A 20,011-nucleotide genomic window follows, 5' to 3' on the forward strand; every position below is an offset into this window, starting at 1 on the left:
AGTGTGAGCGTTTGGAGAGGAACCCACACTTCCTTGTAGTCGACCACCAACATCCCGCTCATGGTTCGCCCGCACTTCACTGCTAGCAAGTAGCTGGAGAGCACCTTGCTGCACATCAGTGGGGCCATGAGGACCCGTCTCTGTACTGACAGTCCTCATAACTGGGACATCCATGTACCGCTGGTGTTTCTCCTCAATAGATGCCCATCTATCCTCCATAGTAGATCATCTATTTAGAAGAGTCACCAAGCTCTGTTGAGTCTGGTGACTTATGTCCCCAAAGAAGGTTGCTACCCTCTCCATGGCGGCACGTTCATGTGCCATTGTCTCCACCATGGCATTGCTTATGTTTGAGATGGACTCCTCCATTCTCTGCACACTTGCAGTTACCGTGGATGCAAAACCTGTCAGAGACTCCTGCACTTGTTGCTGAGGTTCCAGCGCTGCTCTCTTTCTGGATGGCCCCAGAGGCAGAGGGTCCACATGCAGCTGAGCAGAGCTAGGAGCACTCTGTGGCCTCCGACAAGGACTCTCCACTGCTGTCCCTGTCTCCACCATCTGCTGATGCTCACTTGCGAGCTGTGATACACCAGGTGACAACACTAATCTATCTCGCGAAAGACCCACCAAAGTGTGCGTCTCTGCTGGGTGCACTTAATTCTGCTAACTCTGCGCCCTCAGAGATTGCAGTTTTCTCTGAGGAGTCTTCCGGCTCTTCCTCCTGGACAATGGGGAGGAGGGCTCTCGATGGTCCTGTGGGGGAGTAAAGGCATGAGTTAGACATGTGATATTAACGTAGCAGGCACATTGAATTGTGCAGATGATCAGAGCTCAATCTGAATGAACATCAGATGCAATATCAGTCACTCATGCAATCTAAATGAGAGGGTTGCAACTCTATTCTGTCACCAGCTTGCTCTACTGTGCCCGTCTCACTGTCACCCACTTCCAACTCCTCAGCACCTCCAACAATGTTGAGAGCAGCCTTCTCAGCGGTGGTCAAGTGGGCAATCGAAGGTGGGCCTCCTCCTGCCCTGCCCCTCTCCCTCTTTATTGTGGGCTCTCTTTTCCTGCAATGAAGGAGGCAAGTGAAGTTTGAGCGAGAATGTTGGAGTGAGTGTAGAGAATCCATAGCATAGATGCTTAGAGGGAGACAAAGATGGAGTGAGATACCAATACCAAGGGTCCTCCCTGTGCATTGTTAGTTCTTGTCATTGCATAACTGTGATAGCGAGTGTGAGGGGTGCATAGTAGAATAGTGAAGTGATTCTGTACATAGAGAGAGAGGGATGGTTAAGGGTGCAAGGGTTGTAAGGGTCAAGTGGTATGTGCAGGAGTAGGTTGACAATGCAGAGTGCTGGTGATGAGAGGAGGTGGGGAGCAGATTGAGGGTAAGTGTGATGTTATACTCACTTTTGCTGAGCGGAGCAGATCATTGAACATTTTCCTGCACTGAACCCAGGTTGCGACCGCACAAAGACCTGGCACTAACCTCCTCAGCAATTTGCAGCCAGGTTGCCTTGGTTTGCTGAGGAGGCTTCCTCCGTCTATTGGAGGGGAACAGTACCTCTTGGCACCCTCTCACTCCCTCCACAAGAGCATGGAGGGAGTCATCATCAAATCGTGGAGATGCCTTTGGTCTTGAAGCAGTTATTTTGATATGTGCCACACCGAGAAGCAGAAGAATAGGAATGAAAAACCAGAAGGCTGCATGGGCCCCTTAGATTAAAGATGGCGTCCGTGGCGGTCGTAGGGTAAGCGCTCTCCCTGAGTCGGTCGGCCCACTCCCGCTACAGACACTGTGCATCGGCGCTGATGAGTTCGGTGAGTCGGCGGGGAGGCAGCAGAAGCAGCGATGGAGACCACGACGACCCGCTGTAGCACGGCGGCCGGCAGCTCCTCGGCCGGAGGCTCGGAGGTCGAACCGGTAGGAGGGGAGGCGGCCAACAGACCGAGGGCAGGAAAAGCAGGCCCTGGAAGGTCGGAAACCGCGGGAGGCTCGGAGGTCAGACCGGGTGGAAGGAGAGCCAGGGAGAAGCAGGCCCTGGGACGTCGGTACCACGGCGGCTGAAGATTGTCGGGCAGGGGTGCGGGAAAGGCGGAGCGAGGCGAGAGCGGACCCTATTGTGATGGCGCGAATGAAGATGGCTGCCGTCCTTGCGGGCTCCCTGCGTACCAGCAGCTAAGTGTCCTTTGCTGCTTGGTGCGCTCGGCTCGTTAAGAAAAAAGCATTTCACTTGTTGTATTTGTTGTATTTGGTTATGTGACAAATAAAATTGAAATAAAAAAAGAAATAAAAATAAAAAATGAAGTTGGCTGACAGGCGTCAGCAGAGGCGAGCAGGAGACCCGAACCCACTGATTGGGCCGGGTAGCGCGCACGACGGGCTTAATCAGCCCACTTAAGCCAAAATCCTTATTTCAGTGCGGATTAAACCCACAGCGGGAGTGGACCCCGCCGAACATCGAGCCCGACTCCAACCCGCCTCCACTCGGAAAATTGTGGCCAAACAGTCAGGGAACAGATAACGCTATAAAACTAAGTATAACATTATTGTTAAAAATAAAGGAACAATTAATTAAAAAAATTAAATTACCTGTACAGCAATGTACGCAGCATCTGAAACAAAACAGGAGAACTGGAGGCAATAATTTGTACAAAGGAACCAGATGTACTAGGGATGACTGAAACATTCCTGCTTAAAGCAGTGGCCCTCAAACTTTTTTGATTGAAGGATCCCTTTTCAAACTGCATATAAAGAGTGTTTTAATGATGCTTTTAAGAAAACAGGTATTTACTTACCGATATCAATGAGATGGGAGTGCTTCCTTCTCACACCAGTTCTGGGCACTCCGCAACAACAGGTGGCCACTATTAGCCACTTGGTGCTGGACAATTTTTAAAGCAGTCAGCAGACTGGCCAAGGTGAGTGAGGGCACGAATTCCCATGCAAATGCTAGGATGCTGCTGGAAGCATGATTCACTGCCATACCGTCCCACTGGCATGTTCTGTAACAGCTGCACTGAGAGATTGTACGTATTTGCATGAACACGTTCAGGCACGTGTTTGAAGGGCCCCGCAGGCACTCTGATCATGTGTCGGGAGACATTTATATTGAAAGGAAGGAGATAATGATAAACTAAACAATCTTAGAGCGGATAAGACCCCGAGTCCAGATGGATTGAATCTGTGTATACTCGAAGAAGCCAAGGAAGAGATAGCAGAGCCACTATTTATATATATATATATATATATATATATAGTGCCAGAGAACTGGCAGGCAGCTAATGTTACTCCTATATTCAAAAAGGGAAATAGAATAAATCCAGGGAACTCTAGACCAGTTAGCTTAACATCAGTGGTAGGAAAGGTATTAGAATCTTTACTCAAAGATGTAATAGAAAACATCTAGAAACTGAAAATATAATAAAGAATAGTCAACACGGATTTCAAAAGAAAAGGTCATGCGTGACCAATCTTATTGAATTCTTTGAAGACGTAACAGAAAGAGTAGACAATAGTAATGCAGTGGATCAAAAGGCCTTCGATAAGGTAGGAGACTCATGACTAACGTCAGAGCATGTGGAGTCAGATGACAAGTCACAGAATGGATAACCAACTGACATTCCAAAATATTGGGAAATGCATCAACTAGAGAGCTGAATTTTCCTGAAACTGGCAAAGGAGGGTTGGGACAGGACTTCTGCTTGTTACCCCTAGCCTGCCGTAATCCTGGCCCAGTTTCTTTCTTTGGGCTTCAGTTACTATGCAGGGCTGGGTCTCTGCCACCAAGTGGGAGCCCACCACTGCCAGGAAGGAAGACACCCGCTGTAGCACTCGAAGGCGGGGAGGCCAAGTTTTAAAAAGAGGCAGAAGTGACAGGCCAGGGGACATCCGTAGGCCTTTTGCCACAGCCCCAGGGACCTCGCCACCCCTCTTCTGGCGGTCCCTGGGGTCAGGGGGATCCATGGCAGAAGACTAGGTGATGGGGTGGTTTTCCGGCCCTACCTCCCCAAAGGTGTGTGGTAGTAAAGGTCCGGCCAGCTCCTTCCCAGCACGGGGAGGAAAACAGGTTGGCATGGGAACATGGAACTTGGTTTCCCCACCACTATACCACCAGTGGAGCAGCATTGTGGAAGAAATTCCAGACTAAAGTATCAAAAAGCAACATTTTCTTGGGGGTGTGCGGAGGGAGATGACCCAGACCATCTAGAAAATTAATCTTATGCCGGCAATACTTGTAGGCCTTTCAGGCACTTACAGTTCTTTCTCCAATACAAGACAAAGAATGTTGGACATACCCACAACTTAAGTTACAAGCTTTTGCCCCACTGCACTTTCTGGAATCAGTAAAATTGGCCATAAAGCTGTCCGAGTGTCGTACAAACCCAACTGTTTCACAAATATAAAAACAGAAAATGCTGGAAATACTCAGCAGGTCAGGCAGCATCTGTAGAGCGAGAAACAGAGTTAACGTTTCAGGTCGATGACCCTCCGTCAGTACCAGTTTATTTCAGGTTTCCAGCATCTGCAGTGTTCTGTTTCTGCCAGCTGTTTCACTGCTGTCCTTCAGGGAAGGAAACCTGCCATCCATTCCCGGCCTGACCTATATGTGACTCCAGTCCCACACCACCACACCAACGTGGTTGACTGTTAACTGCTCTCTGAAGTGACCTAACAAGCCATTCAGTTGTATCAAAAGAAAATCGCTATAACTGCAGCGGTGCAAGAAGGAAGCCACCACTACCTTCTCAGGGCAACTGGGGATAGGCAATAAATGCTAACCTTGCCAGCGACAGCCACATCACCAGAATGAATTTTTAAAAATGTACAATTACTGGTTTGCACATCATAGGCTTATACTCAGAGCTATTTTTGACTTTTGAGTTTTTTTGGGGCTGCCATGTAAGAAAAAAACAGGAAACAGATTGTAAGGATTAAAGATAGTTACTCTGACTGGTAGAAGGTGGAACGTGGTGTTCGACAGGGATCGGTGCTGGGACCACTATTGTTCACCATTTACATAAATGATTTGGACTTGGGAATTGGAAGTACAATATCAAATTTTGTGGCGACACCTAATTAGGAGCTATAGTTCATACTGAGGAAGACTGTGGCAAAATACAAGAGACATTGGCAAACATGCAGAATGGGCTTGTAAATTGCAAATTAATCTCAATATAGATAAGTGTGAGATGATGCATTTTGGTAGGAGGAATAAGGAAGCCACCTACTCCTTGGAAAATAAGAGTCTCAATAGGGTAAAGGTGCAAAGGGACCTAGGGGTATAGATTCACAAATTATTAAAATCAACAATGCAGGTTAATAAAGCTATAAAATGTGCAAACAAAGCACTGGGATTCATTTCTAGGGGAGCAGAGAAGTTATGTTAAACTTATATAAAACCTTGGTTAGACCATGCTTAGAATACTGTGCACAGTTCTAGTCTCCATATTACAAAAAGGGTATAAAGCACTGGAGAAAGTGCAAAAATATTTACATGCTACCAGAACTGAGGGGGTACAACTACCAGCAAAGGCTGAACAGGCTGGGGCTCTTTTCTCTAGAACAGAGAAGGCTGAGAGGTGACCTGATAGAGATCTTAAAATTATGAAGGGGCTCAATAGGGTAAACATTGAAACATAGAAGATAGGAGCAGGAGTAGACCATTCGGCCCCTCGAGTCTGTTCCGCCATTTAATGAGATCATGGCTGCTCATCCAAATTCAGTACCCTGTCCCTGCTTTCTCTCCATATCCCTTGATCCCTATAGCCTTAAGAAATATATCTAACTCCTTCTTGAATATATTTAATGAATTGGCCTCAACTGCCTTCTGTGGTAGAGAATTCCACAGGTTCACCACTCTCTGGGTGAAAAAATTCCTCCTCATCTCTGTCCTAAATGGCTTACGCCTTATCCTTAGACTGTGACCCCTGGTTCTGGACTCCCCCGCCACTGGGAACATCCTTCCTGCATATAGTCTGTCTAGTCCTGTTAGAATTTTATAAGTTTCAATGAGATCCCCTCTCATTCTTCTAAACTCTAGCGAATATAAGCCTAATCGACCCAATCTCTCTTCATACGTCATTCCTGCCATCCCAGGTATCAGTCTGGTGAATCTTCGCTGCACTCCCTCCATGACAAGAACATCCTTCCTCAGATAAGGCAACCAAAACTGCACACAATACTCAAGATGTGGTCTCACCAAGGCCCTGTACAACTGCAGCAAGACATCCTTGCTCCTGTACTCAAATTGGGTAGACATAGAGAAGATGTTTCCCCTTGTGGGGGAGTCTAAAACTCGGGGCTATAAATATACTAGAGTCACTAATAAATCCAATAAGGAATTCAGGAAAAACTTCTTTACTCAGAAAGTGGTGAGAATGTGGAACTCTCTACCACATGATGTGGTTGAGGCGATTAGCATAGATGCATTGAAGGGGAAGCTAGGTAAGTACACAAGGGAGAAGGGCATACAAGGATATGTTGATAGGGTGAGATGAAGTAAGATGGGAGGAAGCTCGTCAGGAGCATAAACACCGACATAGACATGTTGGCCTGAATGGCTGTGAAATTTTATGTAATTCTATATAATCATTAAACCGAAGCCCAATCACCCCTCAGGTGGACTTAAAAGATCCCATGACACTAGTTGAAGAAGAACAGATAAGTTCTTTGTGATGTCCTGAGATTGTGAAAAGTGTTGTATAAATGCAGATTTTTTCTTTCTGTAGGACTTGAGCACATAAAGCTAGGCTGACACTCCAGTGCAGTGCTGAGGGAGTGCTGAACTGTCGGAGGTGCCGTCTTTCGGATGAAACGCTAAACCTCAGGTGGACATAAAAGATCCCATGGCACTATTTCAAAGAAGTGTAGGGGAGTTCTCCCTGGTGTCCTGGCCAATATTTATCCCTCAACCACCATAACAAAAAACAGATTATCTGGTCATTATCACATTGCTGTTTGTGAGAGCTTGCTGTGCACAAATTGGTTGCCGTGTTTCCCACATTACAACAGTGACTCCACTTGAAAAGTACTTCATTGAGTGTAAAGTGTTTTGAGACGTCCGGTGGTCGTGAAAGGCACTATATAAAAGCAAGTCTTTCTTTCTTTTATCATGCTGCATTCTGCATAACATAATGATGAAAAAAGCTTTGCTGCTTTTGAAAGTTGAAGGTGAAGATGATGAAGAGAGGGTGAAAGGACCTCCCTCCCCACAACACGAGGAAGGCTCACAGGAAGCAAAGGATATTGAATAGGACAGCCAGCAGCAGCTGGCAGCAGTCAACAGCCAAAAAAACGAGAGCACAATTGTTAGCTCAGTACTTTCAATGCATAAAAGTTGACTATCAAAGGCAGGTTGTAACTAGTGGGGTGCCGCAAGGATCAGTGCTTGGGCCTCAGCTGATTACAACCTCTATTAATGACTTAGCTGAAGGGACCGAGTGCAACGTATCCAAGTTTGCTGTCGATGCAAAGCTAGGTGGGACAGTAAGCTGCGAGGAGGACACACAGCCTGCAAAGGGATATAGACAGGTTAAGCGAGTGGGCAATAAGGTGGCCCATGGAATATAATGTGGGGAAATGTGAGGTAGGAAGAATAGAAAAGTAGAATATTTTTTTAAATGGTAAGAAACTATTAAATGTTGGTGGTTAGAGAGATTTAGGTGTCCTCATACAGGAAACACAGAAAGTTAGTATGCAGGTACAGCAAGCAATTAGGAAGGCAAATGGCATGTTGGCCTTTATTGCAAGGGGGTTGGAGTGCAAGAGTAAGGAAGTCTTACTACAAATATACAGGGCCTTGGTGAGACCACATCTGAAGTACTGGGCACAGTTTTGATTTCCTTATCTCAGAAAGGAAATACTTGCCTTAGAGACGGTGCAATGAAGGTTCACTAGATTGCTCTCTGGAATGAGAGGGTTGTCTTATGAGGAGAGATTGAGTAAATGGGCCTATACTTTCTGAAGTTTAGAAGAATGAGAGGTGATCTCATTGAAACATACAAGATTCAGAGGGGGATTGAGCGGGTAGCTGCTGAGAAGTAGTTTCCCCTGGCTGGAGTGCCTAGAAGTCGGGGCCATAGCTCGGGATAAGGGGTCGGCCATTGAAGACTGAGCTGAGGAGGGATTTCTTCACTCAGAGGGTTGCGAATCTTTGGAATTCTCTTCCCCAAAGGGCTTTGGTGCTGAATTATTATTGAGTATATTTAAGGCTGAGATAGATAGATTTTTGGACTCTAGGGGAATCAAGGGCTATGGAGATCGGGCAGGAAAGTTGAGTTGAGGTCGAATATCAGCCATGATCTTATTGAATGAAGGAACAGGCTCGAGGGGCCGTATGGCCTACTCCTGCTCCTAATTCTTATGTTCTTAAATAAAATCACTTCACATCCCCTACATCCTCACAAAGTCCTTCACTATCAAAGACTTCTGCCATGTTCCTTCATAAGAGAGAAGTCTACATATCCCCACTGTAATGAAATCTGTTTGTCTTGATCCTGTATTCGTTTTGTACTCATGTATATTACCCTCCCCCACTGTGTATAGTTTCACCTCCTCTTTCCCGACTAACCTGGGAGGTTCCAGGTCTTGGCTCTTGGCTCCGCCCCTGACTTCTCCTACATAAAGATCCCAGGATCTGTATGACTCATTCCTGTGAACCAGTCGGCGTGTTGAGATGTTAGCTCTGATCTTAGTGATTAAAAGCCAACTTGTTTAAGTCTATAACTTCTAGTTTTGTGGTTATTGAAGGCCCATCAATTTTAATCACTAAAGAATACTAGGATGGATCGACTCCTAAAACCAGAGCGTCTGGACTTGGATCCATATTCTGCTGAAGCATCAAATCAATTTGGACACTGGCTCAAATGCTTCGAACTCTTCGTGGGGGCCTCATCCGCTAGCGAGGTAGATAAACTGAGTCTACTGACTACTCACGTAAGTCATCGGATTTATTCGTTCATCCGGGACGCCATCTCTTACACGGAGGCCATCACTATCCTGAAGGCCCAATACCAGAGGCCGGTAAACGAAGTGTACGCCAGACATCTGCTGGCTACACGCAAGCAGCGACCAGAGGAATCAATGGACAATTTCTTACAGGGCCTAAAGGACCTGGTCCGGGACTGTAACTGCAAGGCCGTGACGGCCAACGCGTACTCTGACGAATTGGTCCGCGATTCCTTCATCACGGGCCTCAAATCGAATTATATCCGGCAGAGACTGCTGGAGAAGGAGGTCCTGGACTTAAAAAAGGCAGTGGCCACTGCGCGATCGCTGGACGTGGCCCAGAAAAACTCTGACTCTTATTCTTCCGGTCATGCGGCCCTCACCGCCTTCTGTGCGCCGAGGGGGCCGCCATCTTGGAATCAGCCATCTTCCCCATCCAGGTCTCAGACCAGCTCTACGCCGCCGGAGTCCCCACACAGAAGTTCACCCAGGAGTCCTACTACAGCGGCAATGTCTCGAGGCCCGAAATGCTACTTCTGAGGCCAGGCCAAGCACCCCAGACAACGATGCGCAGCGAAGGACGCTACATGCTTCAAATGTAAGAAAAAGGGGCATTTTAGCAAAGTCTGCAGGGGGAATCCGATTTCCAACTCCGTCACCGCCTCGTGCGTGCCGTGCGGGCCGCCATCTTGGGATCCGCCATCTTTTCCCGACTCAACGGCCGCCCAGGGCCCAACAGTGGCTTCGATCACGGTGGATCAATCCAGGCCACACCCGTTGACAAAATCCATGATGGACATACAGGTAAATGGGAATTTAACGAAATGTTTAATTGACTGTGGGAGTACCGAGAGTTTTATCCACCCTAGCCTGGTATGGCGGCACTCATTAACGGTAACCCCTACACGGAGCAGAATTGCTATGGCTGCTAAGCCCCACACTTCGGACATTTTGGGCTACTGTGTGGTAACACTGACTGTAAAAGGCACGGACTACAAAGATTTTAAACTCCTCGTGATGCCAGAACTCTGTGTTAATGTAATCTTGGGCCTGGACTTCCAGTGCCACCACGAAAGTGTCACGCTAGCATATGGCGGGTCCCAGCCGCCACTCACAGTCAGTGGCCTATCAACCTTAAAAATCAGCCCGCCCTCTTTATTCGCTAATCTCGCTCCGAACTGTAGGCCCATAGCGACCAAAAGTAGATGGTACAGTCTGGAAGACAGACACTTTATCAAGGCGGAAGTGGACAGACTCCTGCGGGAAGGCATTATTGAATGCAGTACCAGCCCGTGGCGTGCCCAAGTAGTCATAGTTAAAAATAGCGAAAAGAAACGGATGGTAATTGACTACAGCCAGACTGTTAATATTTATACCCAGCTGGACGCCTACCCTTTACCCCGCATATCAGAAATGGTCAACCAGATTGCGCAATACCGAGTCTTCTCGACTATCGACCTCAAATCCGTGTATCACCAGCTCCCCATTAGAACGGAGGACCGCCCATACACCGCCTTCGAGGCGAACGGGCGCCTCTACCATTTTCTCAGAGTGCCCTTCGGGGTAACAAATGGGGTCTCGGTCTTCCAACGTGAGATGGACCGCATGGTTGACGAGAATAAACTACAAGCTACCTGCCCCTATCTGGACAATGTCACTATCTGCGGGCACAACCAGCAAGACCACGATCTAAATCTTGCGAGATTTTTAAAAACTGCCCTAAAGCTGAATCTAACCTACAACGAAGACAAATGTGTCTTCAACACAACCAGTCTCTGTATCCTCGGCTGTGTGGTGGAAGATGGGGTAATTGGACCGGACCCTGACTGATTACGCCCCCTAAAGGAACTGCCCCTGCCACACAATCCCAAAGCTTTAAAAAGGTGCCTGGGATTTTTTTCGCATTATGCCCAATGGGTGCCCAATTACTCTGATAAGGCCCGACCCCTCATTAAATCGATGTCCTTCCCACTATCAGCTGAAGCTCGGGAGGCTTTCACCAGTATTAAACAGGACATTGAAAGGGCTGCAGTGTGTGCAGTGGACGAATGCATTCCCTTTCAAGTCGAAAGCGATGCGTCAGACTTTGCCTTAGCTGCGACCCTCAATCAGGCTGGGAGACCTGTGGCCTTCTTCTCCCGAACCCTTCAGGGACCTGAAATCAGGCACTCTTCTGTCAAGAAGGAGGCACAGGCTATAGTGGAGGCAGTGCGGCACTGGAGACACTACCTAGCCGGCAAACGTTTCACCCTGCTCACCGACCAGCGGTCGGTGGCTTTCATGTTTAATAACAAACAAAGGGGGAAAATCAAGAATGACAAAATACTCAGGTGGAGGATCGAACTATCCACGTTCGACTATGATATTATGTACAGGCCGGGAGCCCTTAATGAACCCCCAGACGCCCTATCGCGGGGAATGTGTGCCAGCATTCATACGGACAAATTACAGGGCCTCCACAACGACCTCTGTCACCCAGGGGTCACCCGACTATACCATTTTATAAAGTCCCGCAATCTGCCCCACTCCATCGAGGAGGTCAGGGCAATGACCAGAGCCTGCCGCATCTGTGCGGAATGCAAGCCTCGTTTCTACAGGCCTGACCGTGCACACCTTATCAAAGCCACACGGCCATTCGAGCGCCTAAGTCTGGACTTCAAGGGACCCCTTCCCTCTGCCGACCGTAACGTATACTTCCTCAATATCATTGATGAATATTCCTGCTTCCCCTTCGCCATTCCCTGCCCAGACATGACTAGTGCCACGGTCATCAAGTGTCTCTGTAATCTATTCTGCATGTTTGGCATGCCGAACTACATACACAGCGATAGGGGGACGTCATTCATGAGTGACGAGCTGTGCCAGTTCTTGCTCTCGAAGGGGATAGCCACTAGCAGGACCACTAGCTACAACCCCCGGGGTAATGGGCAAGTGGAAAGGGAGAATGCTACTGTTTGGAAGGCTGTCACGTTAGCCTTAAAGTCAAAAGGCCTTCCGACCTCCCGCTGGCAGGAAGTCCTCCCAGACGTGCTCCACTCCATAAGGTCTCTGTTATGTACTGCCACTAACGCTACCCCTCACGAAAAGATGTTCGTTTTCCCCCGGAAAGCCACCTCGGGCATATCTCTACCCGCGTGGCTGACGTCTCCGGGGACAGTACTATTGCGGAAGCACGTGAGAGGCCATAAAACGGACCCCCTTGTGGAAAAGGTACAGCTCCTCCATGCAAACCCTCAGTACGCCTATATCGAATACTCTGACGGGCGAGAGGACACTGTTTCCATAAAAGACCTCGCTCCCTCGGGGAGCAGAGAGAACGATGGGAGACTACCCGATGAAGACCTACACCACAAAGAGACAGGACGCCCAGAGGTATCAATACCCAACTTTAACCTGGAGGACACTGCAGATAACCTGGAAGACACTGCGGAGGCCCGGACAGCAGAGGAACCAGAATCCATTCCCCTAGAGGCACCCCAACCGGCTTTGCGCCGATCACTGAGAACTGCAAAACCTCCTGACAGACTCACTTATACCAACTTTTAAGAAACATCACCCCGATGGACTAAATCTATAGAAGGGGTGAATGTAATGAAATCTGTTTGTCTTGATCCTGTATTCATTTTGCACTCATGTATATTACCCTCCCCCACTGTGTATAGTTTCAATTCCTCTTTCCCGACTAACCTGGGAGGTTCCAGGTCATGGCTCTTGGCTCCACCCCTGACTTCTCCTACATAAAGATCCCAGGATCTGTATGACTCATTCCTGTGAACCAGTTGGCGTGTTGAGATGTTAGCTCTGATCTTAGTGATTAAAAGCCAACTTGTTTAAGTCTATAACTTCTAGTTTTGTGGTTATTGAAGGCCCATCACCCACCATTATCCAAACTCCCAAAAGTTGAAAGCATATGCAGAAATCAACTCATAACTGTGTGCACAAATTGTGTTTACTTGACATCACCAAAAAGTGTCAAAAATTCTAATCACCCTATCTATAGCTATTTCTTAACACCATGTCTACCCTTTCTGCCAGGTAAACTGCTTGCTCGTTCTCTTAATCTGTTGCTCCTATGAGGTGGTCTGAGTGAGATTTAGCTGAGTGGTGGATGGCTGGGTGATTCTCTGCAGCATTAGAGGCCTGAGGTGCCTGCCATCTCAGGGAAGCTGCTGTCTCAGAGGGACCAGTTTCCAGCAGTCTATCTGTTGCAGTGCCAAGGGATACCAGGCCCACGTCTGAAGCTTCCTTATATGTTGGCACTGGAGAAGGCCTTATGGAAGACAGTGACATCTGCACCCATTCCTTGCAGCACACTGGTACTGGGTACAGGCTCAAAGGTGCTATTGATTGTTGTCTTCACAGATCGAATAGACCCAACCAGGTCTTGGGAGCAAGTGAGGTGTTCAGGCTGATTCTCAGTGCATCAATGTTCTTAGAAGCTGTAATAACAACAGAAAATGCTGGAAAAACTCAGCAGGCCAGGCAACATCCGTGGAGACAGAAATAGAGTCAACGTTTCGGGTCGAAACCCTTCTACAGAAGTTCTGTAGAAGGGTTTCGACCCGAACCGTTGACTCTATTTCTCTCTCCACGGATATTGCCTGGCCTGCTGAGTTTTTCCAGCATTTTCTGTTGTTATTTTGGATTTCCAGCATCCGCAGTATTTTGCTATCATTCTTAGAAGCTGTCCCTGATGTCTTGATGCTGCAGAAATATCCCGGCTGTTAGTGTCCCCAGGGTGATCTGCAGGTCATGGGAAACCTCCCTCAATGTGTTGCAAATATGGGTTGTTGTCTCCTCTCAGCTGTCCATTATTTTCAACCATGTATGTAGAAACTATCTGTTGGAACCACATGAGATCTATACATCCTATTTGTGGCTCTTTTGAAGACAGAGCCCTTGAAATTTGTGTCCCTAGGCTCCTCAGCAAGGACAGTCATTTCTCCAGCCTGCATGGAGGAACAGCACTCTTCCTCTCTTCTGCTCCCAAACCCTCATTTACACTAGTGCTCGATGCTTCACACTGTCATATTTCCACTTGAAGAAATAATTGCTGAGTGCAAGGGCATTGCAATACCTTGAGAAAGCACACAAAGCTAAGACTACGTATGATAAGCCTTGCTTAACCGAAAGTAAACACAATGGGCTGGATATATACTGGGGTGGGTTGTGTAGGAGTGGCTGGAGTTTCAGACAGAAATCTCGGACGTCTGGGTTTCCCCGCAAACTGTGGTGTTTTAACTCCACTGCGTGCAACATTTGGCCCTGACTGGTTCCCTGCCCAGAGGTCAGCCTGGTTGGCAGACTTGGCTTCCAGTCAGGCGGGGAGCACTCCAGAGGAGGCAGCAGGACCAGGTAGGTCTGATCCCTGACCCTGGTTGGGGTGGGGGGTGTCTGATCTCGGGTTGTGGTGGTGGTGGGGGGGGGGGGGGGGGGCGGTTGTATGGGGAGAGGGTCTGATGGTGAGAGAGCTTGGGGGGCCGGGAGGAAACACTCCTGCTCCTCCTGACCCACAAGGAGTGCTGTGAAGGCACTTAGCTTCTCCCCAAGGCTGTCCTTGTCATACTGCAGCTGCCGGGTTTCGGGAAACAGGCCGGCCACAGTACAAGCTGCAATCCAAGTTAAATCCGAGGCAGCTTCATTAACATATTTAAAATGCCAACCCGTCTCCTGGGAGCGGGTTGGCTGCCCGCCCCTTGTCCCGCCTCAGTAAAAATTGGAAGTTGGCGGTTTGGAGCTCGTTTCGTGATGTGCTCAGAATTTTTACCCATTTAACGCGCCCCCAGTCCGCACCCAATCCCATCTGCTCACCCATGTTAATATTCACCCCAGTACTCTAAAGCTTTGAAATGACTCTGCATGATATTATTATAGAAACACAACGCATTCATCTCAAATTCCTTTGCTTGTTGTTTTTATGATCATTCATTTAAAATGGGTTACAGTCACCATTAAAACTGTGGGCAAAAGAATTGAACACAAATGTATTAAATGCTCATTTAACCCTACCTCACCCTACAGCTCAGCAAAATAAAATCCACCAGGTGATTTACCCGTCAATGTCCTGTCCGCCGTTTTCAATTTTTAATGTACCTTCTGGACAGGAGGCTAAGTCGCCCACCCAAAGCCGGCATTGTCCTTCTTTAAATATGCAGATCGGGGTCCAATGACTACATTGGGCCTTGACTGCAATTTTAACTCTGGCCTGAGTGGGGAAGCCAGTGCAACTTTCCTGTGAGGCTCAACCAGAACAGAAGAGGATTGGGACATGAAGAAGCTCCGAAAGGGACATGCTTTACTTTTCTTTGTGGGAACAGAAGGATCAGGAGTGCTCCGCCCAGCCCATCCAGGAAAGTTTAGACCTCCCCTGCCCTGGATTCCTCCACCTTCCCTCCAGCTACCTGCATGCCGACAGATTTTACACAGGTTAGTAGCTGCTTCCCGCTCCCTTCCGGCCCACTCCGGGCGGTTGAAATTGCTGTGGCCTCACGCTGCCACTGGAAGACTTGTCTATTCCAATGCTATCCTGGCCGGCCTCCCATCTTCCACCCTACATAAACTTGTGCTTATACAAAACTCTGCTGCCCGTATCCTAACTCGCTCCAAATCTCATCCACCCAAAACCCCTGCGCTCGCTGACCTTCACTGCCTCCCAGTCTGACAATGCCTCAATTTTAAAATCCTCATCCTTGCTTTCAAATCCCTCTATGGCCTCGCCCCTTCCTATCTCTGTGGCCTCCTCCAGCCCTTGCACGGCTTCAAGATCTCTGCACTCTTCCAATTTTGACCTCTTGTGTATCCTCAATTTTAATTGCTCTACCATTGGCGGCTTTGGAATTTGCTTCCTAAACCTTTCTGCCTCTCTACCTCTCTCTCCTCTTTTAAGATGCTTCTTAAAACCTACGGGGGGAATTTTTTGGGACGTCAGCCACCACGTTTGGTGGTGGGTTGGGTGCGAAAAAAATTTTTTGACAACCAGCTGTCATGCTAGTTTCCCAGATGTCAGGTCTGTCAGTGCTGAACAGAACCGACATCAAGTGGTGGGGGAGGAAATTTAGGTGATTAAGAGCTTGTTAACAATCACTTAAAAACTAATTTGAACTCACCTTTAAATTTTACGAGGTTGTCCACGGATTCCTGCTGTTCAGGGATCACGTCATAGAGTTATACAGCACAGAAAGAGGCCCTTCGGCCCATCGTGTCCGCGCTGGCCATCAAGCCCTATCTATTCTAATCCCATTTTCCAGCATTTGGTCCGTAGCCTTGTATGCTATGGCATTTCAAGTGCTCATCCAAATGCTTCTTGAATGTTGTGAGGGTTCCTGCCTCTACCACCCTTTCAGGCAGTGAGTTCCAGATTCCAACCACCCTCTGGGTGAAAAAGTTCTTCCTCAAATCCCCTCTAAACCTCCTGCCCCTTACCTTGAAACTATGCCCCCTTGTTATTGACCCCTCTACTAAGGGAAAAAGTTCCTTTCTATCTACCCTATCTATGCCCCTCATAATTTTGTACACCTCAATCAGGTCCCCCCTCAGCCTTCTCTGCTCCAAGGAAAACAACCCCAGCCTGTCCAGTCTTTCTTCATAGCTGAAGCGCTCCAGCCCAGGTAACATCCTGCTGAATCTCCTCTGCACCCTCTCCAAAGCAATCACATCCTTCCTATAGTGTGGTGACCAGAACTGCACACAGTACTCCAGCTGTGGCCTAACCAGCGTTTTGTACATTTCCATCATAACCTCCCTGCTCTTATATTCTATTCCTCGGCTAATGAATGCAAGTATCCCATATGCCTTTTTAACCACCTTATCCACCTGTTCTGCTGCCTTCAGGGATCTATGTACATGCACACCAAGGTCCCTCTGATCCTCTGTTTTTCCTAGGGTCCTACCATTCATGGTGTATTCCCTTGCCTTGTTAGTCCTCCCAAAATGCATCACCTCACACTTTTCAGGGTTAAATTCCATTTGCCACTGTTCCGCCCATCTGACCAACCCATCTATATCGTCCTGCAGACTGAGGCTACCCTCCTCGCTATTTACCACCCCACCAATTTTCGTGTCATCTGCGAACTTACTGATCATACCTTTTACATTCACATCCAAATCATTAATGTAGACCACAAACAGCAAGGGACCCAGCACCGATCCCTGCGGTACCCCACTGGACACAGACTTCCAGTCACAAAAACAACCTTCGACCATCACCCTCTGCCTTCTGCCACTAAGCCAGTTTTGGAGCCAATGTGCCAAGGCACCCTGGATCCCATGGGCTCTTACCTTCTTGATCAGGTAAGCAGATCAGGAGTTGTGTTACCATGAAATCATTTCTTTACTTGACAGCTGCAAATGTGCTATAAAAGCTCCCATCTCATAGCTGTTCACTTTCCAAGATTAGAAGCCGTTGCTTACTGCATTTGGAAGACAGATTGAGCTTAATGCAGGTTGCAAGTGTTTGGAGTAAACTCTGTATCCAGTGTCACCTCATTGGAACAACCTCTCTCACCATTGACAGATCACTTCTGTCATCTCAACTTCACCTGCCATCTATTACATCAGCATCGGTGCCCTTGAAACTATCTCACCTTGGTCCTCAGAATCCCACCACGATCAGCCCCAACACCAGCAGCACTAGGCACACCAGCAGCACCAACAACACCAACCTTCTCCGCAATCAACTGATGCTGCACCGGACACAGGGCATCAGCACCCGAGTACAGTGCTGGCCAGGAGGCCAGGGATGGCCTCACCATGGCCAGATTTACTTCACTTGACGCTGTACACCCTGGCTGCCACATGATGTGCCAGGTTGGCACCACCCCATGCCAACACCATAAAGCATCCCTACAATGCGCAAGCCATTCCTTTCACATTAATTGCCAATGCAGGGTGTACTGTTATGTCTCACCATTCACTGCAACTCACGAAGCCACTTCCAAAGGTGCACACAAATCTGTCCAAGAACGCAAAGTGTTGAAAATAAAGATTTTAATGTTTGACAGCACATTAACAGAAACTTCACATGAACATTGGCTAAAACACACAAGTGCCTACCCTTGTGTATTGTTACTTGGTATGATTGGACTAGGATGAGGGTGAGTGTGAGGGGTGGCTAGTGAGATGGGGATGTGATAGTATAGATAGAGAGAGAGGGATGGGTGGATGTCCAAGGTAAGTTGGTGTGAGTAAGAATGTGCGGGAGTAACGTAGGGAAGGCAGAGTGATGGGAATGCAATGAGTGGCACAACAGGATGAGGTTGAGTGTGGCTTTGCAGTAACGTTTCGTGATCTACTGAGATCATTGAAAGGTTTGTGCCACTGCAGCCTGGTCCTCTTAACGACATCGCTGCTTTTGTCCCCCTGTGCAATGTGCAACCAGGCTGCGTTGATCTCCTGGAGAGGTCTCTTCCGCCCATGGGAGCATATGGAGGGAGTCATTGTAAGGGGTTTTAGATCGCAGAGGTTTCTCTCTCTAGAGGCCTCTCTCTCTTGCACAGTAAAACCTTGAGTGGTTCGACCCACTCGCCCCTTAGATTCTGTACTCTGGACTTTGGGGCAGGAACTACAATGTAGAGAAAACTCTTATAGACCAAGTTTGATGAAACAAAATGAAATTTTATTGCATAAGGAAACACAAATCAAATGGAAGCAAATAAGAGAGTACATGGGAGGGAAAAACACAAACAAATCATAACGACACAATACTAACTAAGGCAAAAACAGGCATATTATACTCTACAAAAATCATCATGAAATAGGGAAACACACGGAACATCGAGGGATAACAACTCATGTTAATTATACCCTTAAATATCCACCCCCTTAAACCTATCTAGATCTGATTATGGAGGGCCAGAAACATGCTCACCAATCCAACTAGGAAGTGCAAGGTTTTGAACCAGTCTGTGTTTGATCCTTTCAGGCGTCCCATCTCCACGTGGATTGTGGAGCCCCAGCGAGCTGCGCCACACCTCTCTCCTGAGGTGGGGGTCGGGGGCGGCTGGATACCAGCTGGACTGGATGTCGGCGGGGTCGAGGATCGTCGGCTCGACCCCGGTCAGAGGAGCCTTGGGCTGGCCCCCATCGTCTCCAAGGTTCTTTCTGTAGTTTGATTTTGTCTCTTCACCTGAGCCTGGAGATGGCCTCTCGTTTCGTCAACGGCCCGGGGTTGGTCGATCATCTCCCGATGTTTACCCCGGGGCGGGACGCTGGTTCGAACGACCTTCTTGATGGCGGCTTGGTCTTCTACTTCTTCCTCTCCGTCGATGGAGAGGAGTCACGCTGATCTTCTCCCGAAGCGGCTCCTCTTTTCCCCAGCTCAAAAGCTGGGCAGGCCTGCAAGCTGGAAAGCTGACGATAACCCAATTCCTACCCATGTGTTCTCTCAATTATACTTCTTTTCCAGAAGCTCTTATCTTGCGCCAAATCAGGTTAGTCTTTGTTTAACTTTTGGCGGGCTTGTTGCACAACGGGGTAGTTATTATATTTTAAACTGTTCTTGGATGGCCGGTAACGGGCCATCTCTGGTCTGGAATGACCTTCATTGTTTTTAATGTCCTGGTGATGTCCTTAACGGGTCCTTGATGGTCTTCTCATGAATATGAAACTGTTCCATTTTGCCTGGGTCAACATTTAGATGGCCTTTATCTACAGGCCGATCTCGACTGGATCTGCATCCAATCTATATGTATATGTGGGTGTCTGGTTTCGTTCTCTCAGAAACGGCTTCCAGAACTTACTTTGGGCTGAATCCACAAAGCTGTCTGAGGATTTGCAGCAACCATTTTAAAGTGTCCCAATAAGTTGATCACGGGGTCTGGTGGCCATTTTGTATGCCCCTTTTTCTGGGCTTCTTTTTAAAATAATCTTTAAAAATCATGGCCTCTTCTGCCATTCGACCCTTTATAATATAAAGTTCAATTTTGCGAATCCTACACATGGGAGAGGCTGGGTGCAGCCGTGCACCTCTGTGCAGTGCTCGTCAGTGTTTGCAGCACCTCAATGCTGTAGAACACTGACAGCACAACTGTTCAAATCAATTTGCACATGGTCCCTTTAAGG

Source organism: Somniosus microcephalus, chromosome 3, assembly GCF_052327205.1.
Source record: "Somniosus microcephalus isolate GS21.2 chromosome 3, FLI_Smic_1.0, whole genome shotgun sequence".
NCBI lineage: Eukaryota > Metazoa > Chordata > Chondrichthyes > Squaliformes > Somniosidae > Somniosus > Somniosus microcephalus.